At 43.8% G+C, this 23,063-nt stretch overlaps 1 long non-coding RNA gene and 1 other non-coding gene across 2 annotated transcripts; both read left to right on the top strand.

The window, feature by feature from the left end:
- Window positions 1-6: 6 nt before the first annotated feature.
- LOC129784667 (uncharacterized) lies at window positions 7-4,516 on the top strand. Its single transcript, XR_008747678.1, has 3 exons — window positions 7-118; window positions 3,968-4,029; window positions 4,154-4,516. It is a non-coding gene; the product is annotated as an uncharacterized LOC129784667 (long non-coding RNA).
- On the top strand, window positions 102-173 carry TRNAD-GUC (transfer RNA aspartic acid (anticodon GUC)). The gene has a single exon. It is a non-coding gene; the product is annotated as a tRNA-Asp (tRNA).
- Window positions 4,517-23,063: the final 18,547 nt, after the last annotated feature.

The raw sequence follows: 23,063 nt of genomic DNA, 5'->3' as shown, positions 1-23,063 counted from the left end.
GGAGCGCGCCGGGAAGCTTGGTTGGCCGCGCGGAGCCGGGGCCAGGCTGGGAGCGTGGAGACACCATGTGGCGGCTGGTAGACGGCTTGTGTCCGTACAGTTCCTCGTTAGTATAGTGGTAAGTATCCCCGCCTGTCACGCGGGAGACCGGGGTTCGATTCCCCGACGGGGAGGTACAATCATTTTCCTCCGCCGATGCGGCCCCTACCCTACAGCCACAGAGCAATTCTTTGCCAAATTAAAGCTGTTGCAGACAAGCGCTGGTAGAGTACCGCGGCTTTAAAACAGGAAGCACAGAAGAAAACCACAGCTGGGGCTTGGCTGCCTACCTGCCTCAGGCCTGAGGGGGCCTGGAGGCCGCTGGGGCAGCTGCAGGGTTTTACAAGCTCAGCTGCTTAACGGAGAGAACGGCTGGGGAAAGGATTTTCATAGTTAAATGGCTCAAACAGCTGAACACGGGGGTTGATTAAACCTTCCAAAAATATTTGCCTTTTTTTTAAATTAAGATGGAAGAAAAAAACCCCCACACCCCAGCCTCACTGAAACCAGTGAGGTGGAAACAATGGGAAGAAGGACGGGTTAAATGTGGCAGAAGAGGGACGGCAGAAGGCCAAGGCAGCCTCCTGGCCTGTAGCAACGCAGCCCCTCACTTTAATCCTCAAAGTGGGAACTCTGGAGACTGGGAACCCCCAAGGCTGCGCCGATCCCAGCTGGAGCTGGTACTTGCGGCCAGCTGCCAGCCGCCTGCTGCGCTAGCTAAGGGTCTGCTGCAAAACATGCGTGAGCCTCCAGCGTCCCTGCTTGCATGTACTTAGTATGGTTGGAAAAACCTTTTTAGGCAACCCTCCTTTTTTTGCATGTATGTGTGTTTTTAATCCTTCTGCGGAAAGGCATCGTTTATTTATTTATTTATTGACATTTCAGCGCAAGGTTGCTAAAAGACAAACCCTCATTTCTGTGGGCGGGCAGCAGATGCCAAGCAATGTGATGACCCAAATTTCTCTTTTTCCAAGTCAGGATAGAATGCCACAGTTGATCGTGTATAAAAGAGATAAGGAATTGGGATCTGAGGCAAGAGGCCAAGACACCTGGCTGCGAGGGGTGCAGGATGCGTGCCTGGTGTTTAGCGTGGGAGGCCTGGAGGGCCCTGCTCTGGCCCTGGCTTTGTGCACTAAGACAGTTTCAATAAAATTAATCTGATGCCCTGACCCTGGCATTGAAAGCAAATTGTTCTGTACCATAAGTGACCTCACATCAACCACACAAATACAGCAGCAAGGACTCAAGTGAGGACGTTATCTCCATGTAATAAAAGCTAAGATCTAATTTGACGGCAAACAAGGGGCAATTACTTTTGACAAAACTTTTCCAGAAGCCACAGACACGTATCACTGAATGCAGAACCTAACCTTTGTCACCCTCAGAAACCAGTTGCCAAAATCACGTCTTCAGCCTGCATGCACACAGTTGTGGGAGCAGCATACCAGGAGCTCAGGGATCCACAGGTGCAGGATGGATGCAAGGCTTGAGCTACAGTGCAAGACCAAGAGGTGCTTTCTGTGGGCTCACCAGCTGGTGGCAAAGCCCCTGGGCCTCCCAAGAGCATCCTGCTGCCTCAGCTGTCCCATCTGGCTGTGACCCTGAGATGGGCACGTGAGAAGCACATGAAGAAGAGGGTGTGTGACATGATGCATCATCCACAGTGATACACTGAAGCTTTGTATAAATGAGCTGGACTAGAGCCACATGCAGACAAGCCCAGATAAACCCAAACAGGAGAGGAAGGGAGTTTCAGCAGGTCTATTGCTGCATGTATTGTAGAAAGAAGAAAAAATAACCTCAACATTTTTCCTTCTGCGATTTCTGAATTTCTTCCCATGCCCACTTCCCTTTCTCAAAATCCACATATCTATGTCATCAGAAATTCAAGGAAACTGGTTTTGTTTAGTAGGCAGTTTATTTCAAAACAGGATGGACCATAAAATGTAAGAAAGAATTATTAGCTCATATGTGTTGGCACTCAGTCAGGCAATTTCAGCTGTCATAAAACAATAAGGGATAATAATAAAAAAATAAGGGATTAGAAAAGCAATGCATTCAAGACAGAAATATGCTGATGGTGCTTTGCAGGCATAAAGTCTTGCAAGCAACTCGATACCTGCTTAGTTGGGGTTACTGTTTTCAGATTAAGCTTTCACTGTGCACAAGCAAACTACCCAAGAGGCAAAGTTTAGCTATAGACCTGCACATTGCAGAGTCCGGGGAAGTCAGTCTCATTTGTGCATGGGCAAAGGTAAAAGGAAGAGGAACAAGTAGCTCAGGGTGTTGAGCAGGGTTTTACAAGGTCTACCTTTCTCCCTCTGTGGGGTACTTTGTTCTCACCTAAGTCTCCCCAAGGAGCTCAGCCTCTTTCCCCTGTCCTGTGGTACCAAATTCTTCCCATGCACACTCACGGTGCTGTTGCACCCCACCTGGCAGTGTGGAGCCAGCACCACTGGAATGCCAGCAGCAATGCCAGCAAGCCCAGCCACAGCTGCCCACGCCACCTTGGACCTCTGTGAGAATTCTGGGTTGGTCCAGGCTGGCTTCCCCGTGGGCAAAGTCCACAGGAGGCACAAGGCAAGGAGCACCAGCAGGAAGCTTCCTGCAGCGTTTGTAGAAAGTTTGAACAGTGGCCGGCTCTAATGAAATCTGGCAGAGCAAACACTGCTGTATTGCTAGCTCTGTGATGGGGCCTGTTGCCACCCTTGGATCATCTCCTGGGAAAATAGCTGCATGAGGATGATAGCTGGGCAGTGGCTGTCCCCAGTCGCTGCCACCATCCCTGCCCTGATTGCCTTGTGTGGGTGCTGTGGGGCAGTGCCCTTGCCAGTGGGAGCACGGCCCCACCAGCTGCTGAGGAGCACCCTGCCCCTGTGACTCCCTGGCGCACCAACCGTCGCACAGGAGCGTGTGGGTCTGTGAGCACAGCATGCCACCAAGGAGCTGGCAACTGAATCCTTTCACTGAAAATTTCCAATGTCTTTACACAGGTCTGGGTCTTCAGGTGCTGCACATTGCTGCAGCCCCACTTGGGTCAGTGGAGCAGCACTAATATAAGCCATATGGGACGCTGACCTACCCGCCAATTAAAAAATACCCAGGCCACCATCAGGCATTTGATCCCAATGCGTACTGTGGTTTTATGACTCCTCCAGACTACCCTGGCATGTTTCCATATTAGCTTATAATAAGGGTAAATTAGGTGTCCATTTTTTCTCCAGTAGCTCTTAACATACTGAGCACTTAATACTTAAGCATAATGATTTACAAGGAACCGTTCAGTTTTATACATGAGCGACTAGTAATGGATTCAGTTTCCTGGGGCAGATACGGTGGAAAGTATTTTAAAGCAGTATCTTATTAATAGTTTATCCTGCATTTATTTTTGAGCATTTAGAGCATTTATTCTATTTCTTTTTTTCTGAGAAAGGGAGTTTCTCAGTCCTGTCTTCCCCGTGGAAGCCAACTACCATTTCATACAGCTGTATTTCTACATGTCAGATGGTCTGTTAAATATAATTTCCATCATCCTTTTCATTTGGAGGGAATATGTTTTGTAATTTTTTCGGTTCCTCCTTCCTTCTGATTTTTAAAATAGTTTTGCACATGCAATCTTTTTTTAATAACTTCCATGTTGCTAGTCATGCACATAGCTCACACCACCAGAATGATTAGCCTCAGCTTTTAGGTGCTAGGTTAAGGTACCATAGAGACCTAATGTTCAGAGTCACTCATATTATTTCAAAATTAAAGCACTCAAAAATCACAATACCCATTTGAAAATGTTAACCTACAACTTTGGGATACACAATTAAAGAACTAACTTTAAAATTTCCACTTGAACTGACTGTATTTGCATTTCTACACAGCTATGACACAATTAATTTTTACCACTTCAGGGTATGTGGTGTGTTTTATTCTCCAGATTATGTTATTCAACTGTACACAGAGATCTGGCAACTCAAGATTTCATCATGACAGGCTCAGGTAAGGACAATTCCTGCCTCAAAAACAAAAATCTAGATGATGCATAGTTACCCTTTCTGTTAATTTGATGTTAAATGTATATTACACCCTTTAGCCTGCTCAGTATTTTGGGTTTTTTTCTCAGATATTTTCTTTAATCAAGCTTTTGAAATGTCATGGATGGAAACACTTCCTCTTTCTGGTCATGTTACTCACATTTACCGACAGTGGGCTGCAGCATCCTTCTCCATCTGAGAAGCCTAGTGCACGCAAAACTTTATTATACAGACAATTGCAGTATATGAAGAAATCATCTATGTTTTCTATGTATCTATACTTATTAATAGCTTCGTGATCATCTCAATTACCATTTTTAAAAACATCTGCTTCGGCGTGGTTGGGTCCTTTCTGTTCCATGAGGAACAGCGAACCAACCAAACTCATACTAAAATTTAAACATCCAAGAATTGGCATTGAAACAAAAGAGGTAGTATGTATGCTTCACACAGAGCATGTTCATGAGCACTTTGCTTGAATAGGATGCAGATGTACATCTCCTTGCAAAATAAACTTCATGACCACAAAAGGTTTTTTTGTTTCTGTTGTTTAGTATCTAAATGTTTCCAAGATGAGTTTTCATGTTTGTTTTCATAGGATTCAGCGTTAAATGACCTTTTCCTCAGAGATCAATACAAACTGACCTCTGGATAAACTCAGGATATTGTTTTAGGGGTAGGAGTGCTATTGAATTGCACCTAGATCTGGTGCTGACTTTCACCAACAGATGCACAGAAATGCCTCTGCCTCCTGCCTCCACACAAGGCAATGGCTTCTGGTCAGTGTAACATGCAGTAATTAGGCTGCTTTTGAACTCGTTGGGCCAATAGTCTACATTCGTAGGTTACATTTCCCTTAGTCAAATTTTTTAATTTAGATTTGCTTCTTTGAGCCCTTTTTTGATTATTCAGGGAGACAGTGCAGGGCTTTTGCATGTAATTATCTGGATATTTATTTCTCACATCCAAGTTCAGTGCAGGAATGCAAACCAGAGCAAAAATACAAGTAGAAATGAAATGTGCAGGAAAATGCCTTATTACCAAAAGGCTCATACATCTCAACTACAGATGTCTTCACTCAAGAATGGGAGCAGAGAAGAAATATTTACTAAACAGAAAAAGCTTCTATTACAATTTTGAAAGAAAAACTTGTGCTTTCCGCTTTTCAGTCAATGTGACAGTATCTGTCCGTAATTTTTGAGGTTGCAGAGGGCTTGCTTATTTCTTCTGCCTGGTTTACTACATTCACATCATCTGCAGTGTTCTGCTGTTAACATAGCACTAACCAATGGAAATTTTCACAAACCACTTACTTTTATATTTCTGCCCTCTCTTATATGTAGACTTGGAGTGTGATCTGAAGACTTGGCATTAGAGCAATGTTTATATTACTATACATGCTCGTGTGGTGTTGCCAGTCCCTCCAAATTTCAAAGGCTTTCTGTCTGGCACAGAAGAATCTCATGTGTCTGAATTGGAATTTGCCTCTGTAACCCTTCTGCCAGGCTTTGCCTGGCAGTAACATTGGCTTCAACTTGCAGAGGTCAAGCTGGGAAAATGGAGTTATTCCATGTCAGTACTTAACAAACTGCTTTTTGACCATAAGCAATGAAAGAGGTTTAATCAAACAATACTTTATTATAAAGGAGGGGGAAAAAAAAAAAGAGAAAGGAAGCAAAAGAATTATCAAAAGAGCCAGAGAAATGCTTTCTCCAAAATCACTGGATGACGTGAGTGTTCATCACTCCTCAGTAAAGGACTATGAGGGTGTGAACAGCAACCACTTGTTCACAGTGTGTTGTCCTCTATATCTCAAACCCAGGTGTGCCTTCACTTATCCTCATTTAGGCTATAGGTTAACAAGTCCCACCATTTACTCTGCAGTGATGAGCTGCCCTCCACAATTCTCTTCATTACTCATCTGTTTGCTATTCCTTTGCCCTGGAGATCTCTGCTCTTTTGCAGAAATACCCACAAAGCCCACACAGTGTTCTTGCTATAAAGGGAAGACTCCTGTCATGTTAAGGGGGAGGTTTCCCTCCAACCCTTTATGTTCAACTAGCCTGTCAACATCCCAGGAAAGACGAGACCCTTGCACCTGACCAGCCTGTCAGAGCTTGCTATAGGGACTCTACTGGACAGCACACTGTATCAGAGGGTGATTTGACTGTCCTATTCACGGATTCAAGGTGGCAGGTTCACTAGTCAAATCAACTATTCAAGTTTCCAGAAACTCACACAAAAGGGATTTCAGCTGAGAATTTTTTATTATACAAATGTGTGACAGATTAAGGTTCAAGATTGCTGTTGATAGTACACTGACTGCCAGAACAAGTGTGAAATTGTATACACACAAAATCTAATCACTAATAAAAAACAGATGGAGTTAATCATTAAGTGCATACAGAGTATAGTTCTTACCTCATACGTGTCCCTATGGGGAGGAAGACAGGTTTGGCCTGTTGATTGATCTCAACAATTACGATGGAGTCTTCCCCAACTTCTCTCCTTCCTAACTCACTTGTATATTATTTCTTTACTTCTAGGTGGAGGTTGAGTGACTCTATTCATACATTACTGATAGGTCTAAAATTCTCTCGCTTTACCTTTAAAGGTACAGTCAATAAAAATACAAAGTGCATGCTCCGTGCCGGGTGGTTGTACCTTGGATGTGGGTAGCTTTGAGATGGAGCTGTGCTTTGGTGTTACAATGAGATTATAATGAGTAAAGTTCACTCAAGTGAAGTGATTTTGCCACAGTTGCTGACTTAACAGCTGACTTCTTCCTTTATCTTTCTTGTTTGACAGCTGATATGAGGTTTATCAGTACATGGTGCCATCAAGTCCCCCTTCTGCAGGAAGTGCAACAGAGCCTGGCCATGGTGTCTCCACTCTGTTCCACCCTCCTTTCAATTCATCTTAGCATGTGCTAAAGTTTCAGGTTGTGTTGCCTGGGAAACTGCTGGGGAGTAGATTCCATGCATACCAACCGCATTCCATCCTGGAAGTAGCAGCTGCAGTTTTACCCTAAAATTGCCTTAATTGTATAATATATCTTTAGTAATTTTTCCACAAGTCTCTAGACAGATGTACTAGCAGACTTCACCCTTTGTCTCTAATGGGGATGCCCTAACCTGGAGAACAGCTGGAGATGATTACCACAGGCACAGCCAAATTCACAACACAGGCAGTAACTTATATTTCTCTCAGTTGTTTTTTATCATGGCTATTTCATAAGGTAGAGGTGCTTTCCTGTCTCTCCTCCACTTTATTGCATAACATGCAACATAACATACAAACTGATCAAACGTAAGTTGAGTGCTATTCAGGTGGCAGTCTCTTCACCAGAAACCTATGGAGCATCCCTTCCATTTAGGTTTCCATGCCTGTGGTGCTCTTACTAGAGGGAGAGATGTTATCTTCTTGGCCCACCATGGGTAACCTCAGACAAGTGATATTGCTATACCAAGATGCCTGTAGCCATGCCCTTTCTGTGCAGGAATAGCTCTGAAACTGTGAAACGAGACCTTCTTGGGAAAGGCCATGGATTCAGAGGAAAGGGCTCCTGTGTGGGTTTGTGCAGAGCTATTCTGGGCCATGAATGGAAGAAACAGGTGGGATACATCTCCAGTCCAAGGGAAAGCCTTGGGTCTGCATCCTTACTGCCTAAGTCTGGCTGAATTCAGATGGCTAAGGGCTGCCTGAGGTGTTTTTTCATTGTGCTCAGCACAAGACCTGAAGAAAGATCATTGCTGCGTTGTCTAGGACCATCTTCAGCAGAGAAAAAGTTTCAAGAAGGCCCAAGAGATCAGAGCTGAAAATTCTGGTTGAACAAGAATATGGTCGAGGTACAGGCAGGTCCTCAGGCATATTAAGAAATACTGCTTGTAACTGGTGGGACTCCTCTGAAAAGCAGGGAAGTACCTTGAGCACTCACTGGGATGCTTGAGCAGATGCTGCACAGCCTGGACTGAAGAAATAGCATGGATGGCTCTCTTTAGCAGAAGCTGGTGTCATTTTTGCTCAGATGGTCTCCCTAAGGAGAAAGAATAAGTTTGAGAGAACTCTTTAAAAGACATGCTCAAATACATTTATTTTGTATGCGGTTGACTTTCTGCAGAGTCTTTGGCTGAAGCCTCAGGCAGCCTGTTTAACTGTCTGGGATATGGTTTCAGGCATTCCAGGGTGGCCAAGGGAGTTGCGTTCCCTCCATAGCTCTGGAAATCGGGACGTGCCAGGACCAGTGATGAGACCTTCATTCACCCATGCCCTCAGTAAGCCAGGAGAGCCAACAGTCAGCAATGAAGGATCTGGGCTTTTGTGAGCAACACAGCACATACCCCAGCTCCCTAGACTGGCGCCTTTCACCCTCCTGTCCCCATTAGCCAGGACTGGGCTGTGGGGACCACCATGTGGGGCTGGCAGGAGATAACCTCAGCCGCCCTTCAAGGAGCTCATGGCCCCACTGAGCATTGGCCATCCCCGCTGAGGTGGGTCTCAGAAGCAGTGCAGACAGACCACAGGTAGTCTTGTGCCAAAACCAGGTATAACAGCTTAAAGCCTCCCCAGCATCCCTCCCCTCCTGCTTTTTATGAAGCGCAGCACAAAGCCTTCTCAATGTCTTTCCACTCCCAGAATATGAAAAGGACTATTTCTACTGGGAGTCAATAGATTTCTCTTTCCAGTGGCTGAGTTTCTTCTTCTCTCTTCTCTCTGCCCCCACCCCACCCCCACCCACCCCCACCCCTTTTTTTTTTTCTGGCTGATTCCCCTCGTTATCTTACCAGCATCTCCTGGCAAAGTAGATTTTACACCAATGTATGGGCTGCCAGAGGGAGGCTAGAAGTCCACTAAACACCTCAGACAGATGAACAGACAAGCAGTCACAGACATGCTGGGCAGCCTCTGTTTCCTCTGGGGCAGCAGCCTATGTGATAGCAAAAGGAAATCCTACATATGACCTTTCACACTGCACAATCTTGGTCCCAAAATTTATTTGAAGTAAGAAGCTACACCCAGTTTTGACTTCAGCTTGCATTTAATGTACAATTGCGCTCCATGCCTATTCCCGGCTGACAGCAAACCTCAAACCATGGGGTGAATCTCTGTGCACACAAAGAGGCACTGGAAGTTAAAATGCCTTCTGGGACTTGCACCCATTGTCAGGTGAGATTTTCCAGCTGTCAGTCCAGTTCACATGGTATGCAGTGCTTGCCCATCTTACACTGCCAGTATGCCACAGGATTCCACCCCCTCCCCGATTTTCCTCCAGTTAAGGTCTGGAGCACCGTGACTGTTTGAGGCAGTCCAATGAGGGAAGTATGCGTCCAGACTTGCTTTTAAAAGAATACTTCCTACCAAACCCTAAAAAAGGAGGAAGCAATATTGCCAGACAAATAAACAAAACAATGCAAGAGGCTCAGCTGGACATATTTACTTTTGTTACTAAAATATTTAGCTGGCCAATAGCCATGGCAGGCTTCAACCTAAGTAATATGAAACAGGTTGTATGTTGATGTGAAAACATTGATAAAAGCTCAGGGAATGTATTTTTAAACATTTTTGAAAGTAGGCGTCTATAAAATTACAAGTGGTCTGGAGAAGATGAACTGGGAATGGTTATTTATTGTTCCTCATAAAAGGAGAACTAGGAGGCACCCAATGAAATTTTTGGCAAGCAGGCAGTTAAATGAGTTAAATGCAGCCATGTAAACTATGAAAATCTTTGTCACAGGATGTCATGGACACTGGGAGTATAAACAGATTCAGAACAGTTAAACAGTTGTGAAGCCTAGATCTAACAGTGCCTTTAAAACATTTTTGAGTGGATGCAGCTTTCAACTCCTGAACTATAAAGTGCAGATTTCTATAACCTGGGAGATTATACCGGGGGAAAACCACTCCATACTTCATCCTTCTTATACTGTTCTCCTTAAACAGGGAGAAGATATTGAGTGAAGCGGGCCCTTGCATTGGCCTGCTTCTGGAGGTTCTTAATCAGGTACGTTCCTAATTAGATATATTGGTTTTATCCCTGGCAGGCCATTCCTCCTGCAAGGTGCTCATTCGGACTCAGAAGTGTAGTGTCTGGCTGGAAGGACACAGGTCTGCTCAGCAAGGGTCTTGTCACAAACGCTGGCTGGGTTTCCAGAGAACATTGTGCATGTCCAGGCTCTGTTACAGACTGCTTGTGGCACATTTTGAATTTTTTGCTAACAAGAGTAGTTTCCCCTTTGTCTACCTTGTGATGTTTATTACAAAGCTTTGTTGGGAAGGCATATGGACTATAGCAGAACAGCATCATGGGGCCTCTGCAGCCTCTTGGGATACAACTAACTAAGAAGCAAGAGAACATTGAAAGGAAAGAAACCATTTTAACTTCCTCCCCTGATGAGAGGAGGATGGAAGATAGAAAGAGAAGACTATTACCATGGGGTTCTCACACTTCATTAGGTTGGTGTTGCTTTCCCAACAGTGTAGAAGAGGTTGCCACATCAGAGAAACAAGTCTGTAGAGTCTCAGGCCAAAATGAGCTCATTGGCAGCAGTTAGTGTGACAGAGCGGTCACCTATCAGTAAAGATTAGTATTTTTAATTCCACATAATGACTCACATTCTGTCCTTCAGTTGCTTGTTTATGTTGCTGAGTAAATATTGATTACAAGAGGTTATTTTTACTTTGAATTTCCAAAGAATTCTTGGTTTTTTTGAAGGTATTGAATTAATTGGAAAGACATTGCCATTTGCAGTCTGGAAATTCATGCGGCTGCCCAGGCCACTGTGCGTAGGGGGCTGGAGCTCTCCCAGTCTTCAGGTGGTGGGGTCAGGCAGAAGCACCAGAAGCCAACAACTTCTTGGTTTGCTTGAGGGTTTTTTTAGGAAGCCAATCTTGCACAGACCAAATCTGGTTGTTCTAGATGTTTTGGCCATTGTTTCCAGGTTATGATGAAAACTTCCGCATAATGACTCATTGAACTCCATGAAAATTGCAGTAAGGATTGCTGTCCATCCCTGTAATGGTAATCAGTTAACAAACATTGCCGTAATTTCCAAAATCAGTTTTGCCAAGCAGATGACACTTGCTTGTGCCAAGAGTGTTTAACTCTCTGTAGTACAGTCTCTTCTCATGGGGAAGCTGTAGAGCATTATGGTACACAAGACAGAGAAGGGAGAACACTCTGGAGCTGTGTTTTCCTCACAAAACAAAAACTAGCCACATTAACCCCACTGTCACTTTGGGTCTCGTGAACTCACAGGCAGATTCATAGTCTGTCACACAAGCACAGATGACATGAAGCCAAGTTGCACCACCTGCAAGCTGATCGCCCATCGGGGGCAGCAGCAAAGGCTCAGTCCCAGTCACAAGTGGAAAATGAGCAAAGGAACAAGGCAAGCAAGGCACTCTGAAGGACAGGCTGGAGCTTTGCTTTGCAGTGTTGAGGCTGAACGTACCCAGAAGTTGAACCTCAATATTAAGAGCCTGATACCAAACTGTTCCATCAATGCCAGAGGCTTTCAGGATCTGCCCAGCCTCATCCAATTGCTGTCTGCTGTAGTAGCTTAGCTTGTTATCCAAGAAAATCCTTTTGTAGGGGTAGCCTGGGAACCCTTAAGAAAGACAGATTGCATTTGCATTATTAGACCAGACTTTCTAGACTTATCTCCTCAGAAATCTACTGCTGTGAAGTGGTGACACCTAATGGCAGGGACACAATGCAAGACACAGATACAGCACGGGTGCAAATGAACTAAAAGAACTGTCACTTGGGTATGAAGTAAATGTCAGAATATCTTATATGACTTACATACCCAACTGTGCAGAATTTTAATGCAATATCTCCTCTTTGGTCTCCGCTCTCAGTGTCATGTATTACTAAGATCTGCTCATGGAAACTTCATTTCAAGTTCTGATACTATTTATATCAGCCCTTTCCCCCTCCTGTGTTATCCTCTGCTCTGCTGACTCTGGCCTACCCTTTTTATTAAACCTTGCAATTTGTAATTTGTCTCAGAGCAGCTTGTTCAGATTAGACTTGCCTAGAGGCTAGTTTAAATTGCTCACATGACTTCTTATAAGAAACATTACACACATGTTAAATTCATGAGCCAAAGTAGGCTTGTGTGTGGAGAGCTCTCCATTTCCCTTTGCCCTTTCCAGGTGGCTTTTCCCTCATCTTTCGACACCTTCCCCACATTCCCCTTTGCCTTCCCCCACCACCCTTCCCTGCCTTTTTATGGAAACAAAGGGAATCGCATCTGTGTACGAGACATAGCAGTCCAGTCTGACTATTTAAATATTCGGGATTGGAATCTGTCCCTATAAAACACATTTGTAGATAATCGTAATGCAGTATGCAAACATACCTGAAATGTGGAAAGAAAGCAGAGGGAGCCATCCATATATCCAGTGCATTAATTCACAAAGGAGGCATTTTTGCCTCTGGTTCTGGAAAGCATAAAGCAAGAGTGGTTGTTCCCACTTAGATTTTGTTTCAGATTGCCCTGTATTGCTCTCAGTGCAGAAAATAGCAGCTTTCTGCAGTCCTACTCTCAGTGCGATCCTAATATGTCTTCCAGAGCTGAGAGCAGGACTCCCACCACTTTGATTACTGGGGTACCTTTCCTGCAAAGAGCACCCCTAGAGGGTCACAAACACCCATTTATGGCTGTTACTCTGCTATGTCAGGAATACAGCTGCCTTCTAACTTTGGCTTCTTCTAGCTCTTTGCTGGAAGGCTAGCAGGTGGTCAGTATGCTGGTATGGGCAGACCAGGAGCTTTGGTTTGGAGGTGAACATCTACAAAACAAAATCACTCTCAGTGTGTCTGAGACCAGTCACAAACAGGGGCGTAGTAACCAGCTATGCATAGCCCAGCTACTGTGAGCTGAAGAAATGATGCTCAGTGAAATGAAATGAAAATAAGTAACTGAGAAGGGAAGAAAAATGCTACTAGTGCCTGTATTGAGGGGAAGACTGTGACATTTTGCCCTCTTCAGACACCATGGAAAAGAGCCATTATGAACCATTTCTTCTCAACAAGAGGAAAATCATCTGCTAGAGTTCACACCTCCTTAGGTGTCAGATAGTTCAAACATGAGACGCTACCAGGCCTGCCTAGTTCCACCTCACACAAAACTACTCCTTCTGCTTCTAGTTATTTAACAGACCACGGCTAGTGCAAGTGCAAGTGGCAATACGGCAAGGCAATTAAGCCAGTCATCCATTTCAGCAAGCAAAGCATGGGCAGAGCATGTTTCCACGGTGGGGAGAACTGGCTGAAGGAATGACACAGCCACACCATTTTCCCATCTGGATGTAATCTGAGCTGTTAACGCTGTGTAAAACTGGATGGTAAATGGTTTAGGTCTTGAAGGACCACATCTTCCTCCAAAGACCTCCATGGAAACTCAGATAATCAGAGGCATTTTTCCTAAAAATCTATAAATGTGCACCCAGGACAGGAGTAATTTTCAGCAGAAGGACCTCAGCTGTGCAGCACTCTCCTCCCAGCAGCCTGCTGGACCTTACTGGTCTGCAGTAATGCTCACCTGGCTGATATCATGCCTCGATTCCCCATAGGAATCAGCTGCCCTAAGCAGGCTGGGAAGGTGCTTTTGTGCTTCCCAGTCATTTGGTCTAGAGCTCTTCCAAAGCCAAAATTCAGCTACAGGGAGTTCCCCTGCTGGGAACCTTCCTGCTCCATTTCCAGGTCTGGAAGACTTCTGCCAGCCTCAGGCCTACACCCCAAACCCACCAGTCCTCCTGTCCCTCTGCTCTCCTGCTCTTCTAGCCTCCTTGCTGCACCCAGGGATTTCCTCAACACTTCAAGGAATGCAGTCCAGAAGAAATCCCCATCCTTCCCACAATAAGCTGCCGGCTGTGCGGCACAGAACTGCAGGCTGCTTGCCCTCACTCTGCACCTCTTTTTGTTTCCCGTGGCCTCTTCCCCCTCAGACTTCCTTGTGGTCTTTCCTGTAACCCCACTGGGGCCAAATGTTTCTTTCTACTGCGCTGTGGAGAAACCTCCCCCTGTTCTGAAAACTGTTCCCATAAATGACCATAATGAATGACTGTTCACTCCTCCAGCACCCCTACTCCCATTGCTTTCCACTTTCACGAGCCTCTCCTTTTAAATAAATTACTGGGAATTATGGAAGGTTCTTTCTTATACAACCAGCAAAGAACAAATGTGTCCCAAAAAAAGCTTGCTATCAAAGACCAGGCCCTCTTGATTTGGGGCAGCAAAGGTTCTTCCTACAAATTTTTCAGTGCTTGGTTACACAAATGAAAACAGTAAAGTCACGAGGGCTTCCCTTAGAACATATATGATGTCTTCGGACAATGAGGACCCAGGTATGCACATAATTGCTGACAATAAATAACTACTTACTGTTGGTGTGCCTGGAAAATGTGTATGTATTTGCTTTGCCTGCACACCCACTGGGTGTCCTGGGGTGCCTAGTCACAGCAGCAACAGCAGAGCAGCAACTGCACAGTAGGTAGAGAGCTACTAATACTAAAGGAGGGTGGCTTAACTTCTTCAACAAAGACAGTTCAATTTAAGGCTGATATAATTTTAATTGAAAACATACAAACCATATTCTCCTGGAATTCACAATATTAGTGAATAAGAGTAAACAATAACTTAAAGCAGCTGAGGCTTTCCTGGCATGCTTGGTTTTAAAAACAATCTGGTGTGTTGCATTGCAGTGTACTCAGAAAAGTCTTTATTATTTATTGTTGCATTAGTGATTCTTTATTTGGACTACACAAAGCTATACATAAAACTACAGAGTTCTGTTATTTATATATATATATATACAAAACCAAATTCTCTGTTAATATAAATCATGCTAGAAGGAGATAATTTCCATCTACTGACACCCTGCACAGGCCAGCCTCAACCAGGACTTCCTGATGATAGCCAAGTGATACCACATAGATGTGGTACGTCCTGGCTATATTTGGTGCTAGTTAGTAGAATATTACATAAAAAAATGTGACTGCATTTGCAAAGTGGCAGGAAGAACTTTTGAAGAATTTAGTTTTCCAGGTTATACACAAAAGCTGACTAAGAATTCACAAATACAGTCAGCATCTATGTGGATTTTGTACTAAGTACAGGTAAAAATATTCTTAATGTTTTTACAGTGTTATTATTAGATACCCCTTTAATTCACATTCACAAATACACACAATGCAAGTTATTTTGCTTAGATTTTTATTTACTACATGACTATTGCACTAATTACAGACACACACCCCCCCACACACTTTTCTTTATGAACATCCCTCTGGAAAGACACACTATTATAATTTTCAATTCAGTATATATTGTTGTGTACATCCGAAAGATTTATATTCTAGTCATATTTTTATTTGATGTACCGACTTATTTGGCCTTGATGCTGTGTTCTGTATAAAAAAGTATTTTATATTTTGATGTCCTGTCCTGATGGTGGCAGTAAGAGATTTTACAACAGTTTGCAGAAAACAATGATCCAGCAGTAAACAGCCACATTATGTCTTCAAGAGGAAAAGCTGCCTAACACATCATACCGTTATTTATTTTGTTCTCTCTATTTGAACACAACTCAAATGACACTTTCTCATTTAGACACATCAGATAAATAACCAGGAATCATGAACTCTTCAAGAAGCACTGATAGAAGCGAATGATTGCCTGAAACACAGAAATTTCCCTCTGTAAAGTTTTCTTAAAAGAAGAAAGGAAGAAGCATAAAGGAAGAGGAAAACTGCAGACAGGGGACCCCTATCCATGCCCTTCAGATAGCAGAACACACCACACACCAACCATCTCCATAAGCATTTCATCACCTGTGTCAGGGTATTCATCCAGCCCTTCACTGAGGAACAGAAGGAGATTGTATCCATGATGATCAGACACTGTCTGTTGGTGACACTGGGCAAGCTTTCACCACACATAATTTGTGTAGGAGGCAGGAGCAAGCCTGCTGTGTTGCATATGTGCAGCACTGAGCACTTGCCCTCCCAATGTTCTCACCTGCTTCACAGCTTGCTGCAGCCAGGTGGTTTGAAAGCCAGATATTTTTCCTTTCTGTCCCCTTTTGCTGTCTGCTCTTTGCTCTGCCACTGTATTCACCTGACACACCCCCACTCTGTCCATCAGGGACATGAGGTGGCTGGGACATCCATAGCCTGGACTGGGTCAGCCCTGGTGCCTAGGCTAGGCAGCCCCACAGCACCAGCACCGCTCAGTGGTGGGAGAGTCACCACTGGGTCATTCACCACCCAGGAGGGGCAGCAAGGGTGGCTCTGAGCTGTGCTGGTGACCATGGCAGCGTAAGGATCACAGGTAGCAGGCAGCACTGCATGCTGGCCATGGTGGGGGCTTTAGGTCCTGACATGTCACCAGCAGAGGCAAAGACTGTCTTGTCCTGCAGGCCTTATGGTGCCAATGTGTCCATGACAGAATTGAGGAAGGACTAAAAAGACATAAAAGCAGGGAAGCACAGGTACCAACATGCCACAAAGGGATGTGAGTGGGTAGATGCATGGTCCCTGCCTCTGCTGCCCTCTCCTTCATTTGGCTTGCAGCTGACACAGCGGCTGTGTTAACTAGGAGCACTTAATGAGAGACTTAAGCAGCTCAACAAGTCTGCCAGATTTTTTGTCCCTGAAAGTTAAACAGTGGTAATTAAAAGTGGTAATAGGGCTTTAAGTAAGATTAAAACGAAAAAAAAAAAAATCTCTTTCCACTGAACTGCCAGAGACTCCTTAAAAATTATGTTACAGGAAATGAATGCCTGGAAGCAGAGCAGAATGGATATATTCACTACCCGTACCACAGAGGCAGACTCTGCTGCACAGATCCTTGGGAAGAGAAGTTGCAAATGTCAATAGCCTGATCCTTATCCTGCACTTACCCTTGTGTAAAGGAGGAGCCACCCCACAGGGAGCTCAGGGAGTTAAACCCACTCTAAAACTGATTTGCATGTGACCTGAATCACCCCTTCTTGTGCCTAACCCAGAATAGTGAGCTGAGATGGATAAAACTGTTGCTGTGGCTCTTGTTAAAAAAGGGATCTTGAACAAAACAGTTACTACTGAAAAATAAACAAAAAATGCAGTAGGACCTTAGTAACTGTGAACATGCATCAGATATTTTTTCACAGGCTGAAATTGTAAACCTATGTTAAGGCTATCAGAAACTGAATTTGGAGCATTAAAAATTTATAAAGCTTTTTGAGTCCCTAGAAAGATCATTACTAGGCAACATATTGCTGCAGTTCTCATCACAAGGCGCTGAGACAGTACAGACCCAGCTTCGTATCAGCACAGCTCTCTCCACCCTCACGGTGCAGAACAAGGAATCTACTGAACGCTTCAGTGCCATAAAGTGCCTTTGTGTGAGAAGATCTTTGCTGCTGTGAAGAGCATCAAGTCAGCAGGAGTCTGCTGAGGCATGTGGTGTGGGAGGACTGAGGTCTCCAGTTACCAGCATCCATCAGGTTGAACCATGGACAGCCTGGTTATTTCCCACATTTGCTAGTCAGTAGAGCTTTGACCTTTCCCTTAATGTGAGTTAGCACTTTTTCCTTCTATTTAGCAGGTTGAATCTGACTCAAAATGCCCCACGGGAAATACTTCAAATGAGCAGGTTTCATAAAAATTCTTTGACTCTAAAATGGCTTAGTATTTCATAGGTGCCGCTACTGCCTTCATTCAGTGTGACTACCCTTTTTATGGTGCATGTAGTTTTCTCATTTACTGCTGCGTGGTTTTGTGGCAAAAGCACTCAAGGGGCTCACAGCCTCCTCAAGGCTCTGCCTTTCTCTTTTAGCCATAACACTGAATGTGATGTTTTATCTGTGATAGCTTCTGTAGTTTCTAATAGGGAAAATAATACACTGCCTCCCAGAAGTATTGGAAAAATCTCCATTTCCCATATTTATGAAGTGTTTTCAGTTTTCAAGAGAGGGTACAATGTGCTGTAAATGCAAATAATTACTAATTACTACTCATGTAAATAAAAGAGAATTTTTATTTGGCAGGTCTCAGACTAAGTGGAACGGTCATGTCAAGTATGTGCTGTGTTAGCAACAGATGGGTGAAAGGAAAACTAAGACCCCAAACTGTTAGGATTGCTATCAAATCTACACACAAATGTATTGGCAGAGGTCAGCATTAGGACTAAGGCTCTGTTAAAAGTTAGATGGGATTTGCAAAGCTGTTGCTCTCTCGACAACATTTATTGCCAAAATGCTGGTTTATTTCTTAAGACCTTATATCCATTGCTTTATATTGTGTCAGTTGTTTAAATATTTGTGTGCATTCAGGAGCAGCAATTTCATCTCTAACAGAAAAAACATTGCAGCTGGCAGTGGCTCTGGGCCAATAATACACAGGATGTTAGAGCAGCCCTGTGTTCAGCGTTCCTCTGCCCCAGCAATCTGGATTATGTTTTTGTAAATTTATTTGATCATGGCACTCATGAAGATTACAAATTAACATCAGTAAGTAGAAACTAACATGGTCTTAGTGTATCTCAAGTAATCTTTGCCATATAGCTTTTCTGCTTAGCTCAGTCCTGGCCTGCTGCATTCCTTCCTTTCTCCAGGTTACGCTCCTTTCAAGGCTGACACTGGTGGTGCACCATAGAAACTACAGATGCAAAGAGAACGAAAGGAGAATAACAAACTTTGTGCAATTTGAGATTAGCATGAAACCCAGTCAAGCTCTCTATAATGAGAGGAATATGATAGAATAATACTTCAGTGCTGTAGTAACTGACTAACAATCAAGATTTTCATTAAAGCCTTGAGTATTTAAGAACATACTTAACTACATCCCTACTTTGCAATGCATTCCTCTGTTAGTTTAACCTTCCTCATTCACACAAACCTATTGGTTTTCTTTGTTTATGCTTTAAGTAAAGTTACTCTTGAACGTCATTTCATCCCCAGATGAAAAGAGTATTGCTGACTGAAGACTGATACAAGGTGTCAAAATGAGGCTGTAGAAGCCTGCAGTACTAATTTCTCTCTCACACACACAGACACACACACACATCCCACACACACACTACACGCACTCGCGCACCCACCCCCCACCCCTCCCACCCACCCACCTCCCACATCGGTCTTTGTTTTTTAGCCACTTTTAAAAAGTGACTCACTTATGCACAGGAAAAAAACATTAGTCATTGTCATGGATTTTGGCAATACTGAAAGAAAATAACAATTTAGCATCACACAGCAAGCTATCCACACTCTACATTCACTAAGATGACATCCCAAATATGCCCCAGGAGAGATGCAGAGACGCAGGCAAACGTGAAGTTGCCTCAGTGAAGCCATTTACACAAGCAAATTGTTACCTCACAGTGTGTAAGTCCAAATGACACTCATGTAACTAACCTGAGGAAAACAGTCATTTGTCCGCTGAAGAGCTGTTCAGTAGGTTAGAGCAAGAGAGATCAATAGAATCAGCTTTCACCTGCATTTTCATCATGTGAGCTTGCAGGAAATTAAATGGAATTTGATGTAACACTGCAATCCAGACTGCCATTTAATTGCATGGTAATACATCATATAAAGCATTCCCCAAAGTTTAGCCTGTTAGTTCATTCGGTTAAATGAACATTTAGCGCTTCCTCCCCTGTCTCCCTATCCTCTTGTTCCCTCCTCTTTCAAAAGAAAAGTTGATTGATTCATTCATTATTGGCTCCTGCTACAGAATAATCCACTCTCCTTTTAAGTGTCACTTTCCAAGTGTCCTAACCTGTTTGAAAATAAAAAAAAACAGTAAGAGGATGAAAGAGAGAGGCTTTTTAAAGGAACTCACATGCTAAAAACCATACTTGCAGTGACCAGTACACTTCAAATTTTAACATTAGCCTCCATTTCTGTGACAAGCTAAACAAATCCATCACATCCAAGTGTCCCCATACTTGGAGCTCAGACTCACCTTTGCTCTGCAATTACAGTTGCAGTGGTTTTAATGGTTAGGACAGTTGGCTTAATCACATCTACCTTTCCAGCAGCAGGGGAGGGAGGCAGCCTGCCAGCACACTCCCAATGCAGGGCTATTGCTACCTTCTCCTGCCTAGGCGCAAGCCTGCTCTGCAGTGTGCCTGAGCAGCAGTGCTGGCCTGAGTGCCACCTCTGCACTTCTGACGCACGCCTCGAGCTGGCCAAGGGTGCCAGGCGCTGCTGCTTCCTCAGGAGCAGCTTTAAATGCCTTCAACCCTCTCCTGAGTAGTTAGGTGCTCCACTCCAAGACTGGAAACTTGAAAATGAAAATTTTAGCAAAGTCTGGCTCACAGTATTTTTTTAGAAGAGCAGAAAGGTTAGGAAGATTGAGGATTTATACAGATGGATCTTCCCGGACACTTCTGTCTTCTGCTCAGGAATTATGCCCTAACAAATTTTAAGGCTTTTTCTTGCTTATGTCAGATTTCCAAATGTTTGATAGCTATAATTGATTGTTCATGACTATATCAGAGCTGGGACTATTAGAAGACTTGACCATACTATTAGATTTTGGCCTCACTGTTAGAAGATTGCCCCTTAACCCTTGTAAGGGTGTTTATATGGTATTCAGGCAGAAAACATTGCATAAATTAATTCAACACCATAATAATTTTTGCAAATTGTTGAAGAACATAAGCCCTCTAAACAACGTCCACCACTTTTTGTAGTTCAAAACGCTCAACTAGCAGTAGACAGACCCTGGAGATGCAAACAAAATATTTCCAAAACGTGATCTGGGATCTTGCCTCAAATTTCTGCCTGCTTGGTATTAAAGCCTCATAAAATGGCAGAAAGTTGAGGACCTCATGCAAAGGAACCATGACCAGAGCTGGTAGAGTGCTTGTTGCAGGTGGCAAGATGGGATAGTTGTGCAAGCTTCACAGAGCATAACACACAAAAGCAGTCTGATTTCATGTGAGAACGCTGGTCCAGTTAGTAAGTAAAGACAGACTGGTTTATGAAAAAGACATTCCCATGTTGCTCCAGTTGCGGCTCGAGCTGTAAACAGCAGCACTGTTTTTTCTTTTCCTTCAAAGACCACAATATGTCCTTGCTGAAATGTAAAAATCTGCTGCAGCTTAGTTTTGGCCTCTCTTGGGAGCCTTGAAACAAGACAAATACGACTCCTCTGTCCACACAAGGCAGAGAAAAAACATGTGACTGAAAAGTTGGAAGCTTTTCTTCCTGACATCAGGGAGGAAACACCAAGCTCCTTTTAGCTTTGTGCTGGTTTTCAGCTTTCACAGCAGGTTGTTCACATCACCAAGTCCTCCTGTGGGAACCCCATCCAGCCATGACCTGTTCCAGGTGGCTCCGGAGAGGGGGGAGGAAGCAGTCACCAGTGTCATCGCAGAGACTGCTGATGGGAGAGCCCGTGACACCAGGTCCAGGACAGTCTCCCCAGCATTAGGCAGGAGGAATAGCAGCCTCAGAAAGAGTCTGTCTGTCCTTCTCCCCTCACCCATAGGACTATGCTTTAGAATAGTGAGATATTACTGCTTGAGACTCCCTGGTGTATGCCCAAAATGCTACTAGAGGAATGCTGAGTTGAAGAAATGCAATTTCCCTTTGGTTTCCACCCACAAAGCCTGCAGTCATTCCTGTCTCTTATGTGAGTAAGGGGTATGATTTAATCTAGTCCTGTCAACTTCCTCCTATTACTAATAACATCACTGCTGCTCCAGATGCAGATGTTAAAGCAAGGTGCTGTCAGAGACAGAAAGGAGTGACCTCTTACAAAGGACTTTCCTATCTGGAGGACTGGAAAATGGACCCTGCGTTTGTTGGTGACTGGTGCCGAGACAAGCATCAGTGTGATGTGGCTGTACTGCCTCAGTCAGCAAGCAGAGAACCAGGCAAGCAGAATTTGTACTGGAGGGAGCTTTTTCCCAATGTACAAGTACAGATACACCTACAACAAACTACAGGTACTAGATGAATTGCTGATGCTAAAGATGCTCTGACACTGTGTTCGTAAGTCCAGCTTGCAGGTCATTACAGGGTTGCAATTTTCTCAGCAGCTACAAAGCGAAGATGAAGTTTTAGCTGTCTTGAATATTAGAGTTATTTAGAAGCATCCAGGAGTCTAAATAGGTCAAAACTCAATAAATACTTAGGTCATATGCACAATATTTATCAAGATGGCATCAGTGAGGACAGATAGTATCAAGAATTGGGAGATGAAGCTGTATTTTTGTGCTGCATGTTCCAGAACAATTGAGTGAGTACCAGTGCTCACACATCAAGTTCAGTCTAAGATGGCCAATTTCTGCCATTTCTCTTCACCCTCCATCCTCTTGAAGAAGACCTATACTGAACATCCTGGAGACTTTCCACAGAATGGAGCTGGGTGGAGATGACTTGGAAGCGGTCCTTCACCAGCATACAAGTTTTGCCTCTGCACCATGATCTAGCTGGTAGAAATGCAGCAGTGAGCAAGATGTGCTGGAGCCTGGGTTTTGCTACTGGCAGACCTCTGGATGGCAAAGCCCTTTCACAGGCAATTGTAAACCAAAAAGGCAAGAGATTTTAGTTGTCTCTGAAGGATAAGGTATTTAATGCTCTTGTTCTGTCTCAGTCCTTTTATCTGTGCAAATCGTGGGGTTTTTTTTTCCAATGGGCAGAGAAAAAATCTAATCAGAAGTGGCCTATTGCTATCTTTGTTACCTTGTTGGAATAAAATTTAGATCTCCAGAAGGTAATACCCAATCTCATTATCTCTTTCATGGGAGTAAAGTACTCAGAAGTAAGAGGAGATATGTAGACTAAACCAAAGTGGCTGACTGGAAGCAAAGAAACATTAAAAAGATGGAGCATACCAATGTTCAGCTGTATTGGCTCATTTGTCAGAAGCAGTGGTTCTCTGATATGAAAATGTCAGATTGAAGGTTTTGTAAATCACTGTTTAAAGGATCTGTTTCTTCCATGCTGTGATGAACAGAGCGCTATGTAAACACCACCTCATGTCAAAAGTTTAAAATAC

The sequence above is a fragment of the Falco peregrinus genome, chromosome 6 (genome assembly GCF_023634155.1).
Source record: "Falco peregrinus isolate bFalPer1 chromosome 6, bFalPer1.pri, whole genome shotgun sequence".
Taxonomy (NCBI): domain Eukaryota; kingdom Metazoa; phylum Chordata; class Aves; order Falconiformes; family Falconidae; genus Falco; species Falco peregrinus.
Note: the sequence above shows the minus strand (reverse complement) of the source record. Positions and strands in the feature narration are given on the sequence as shown.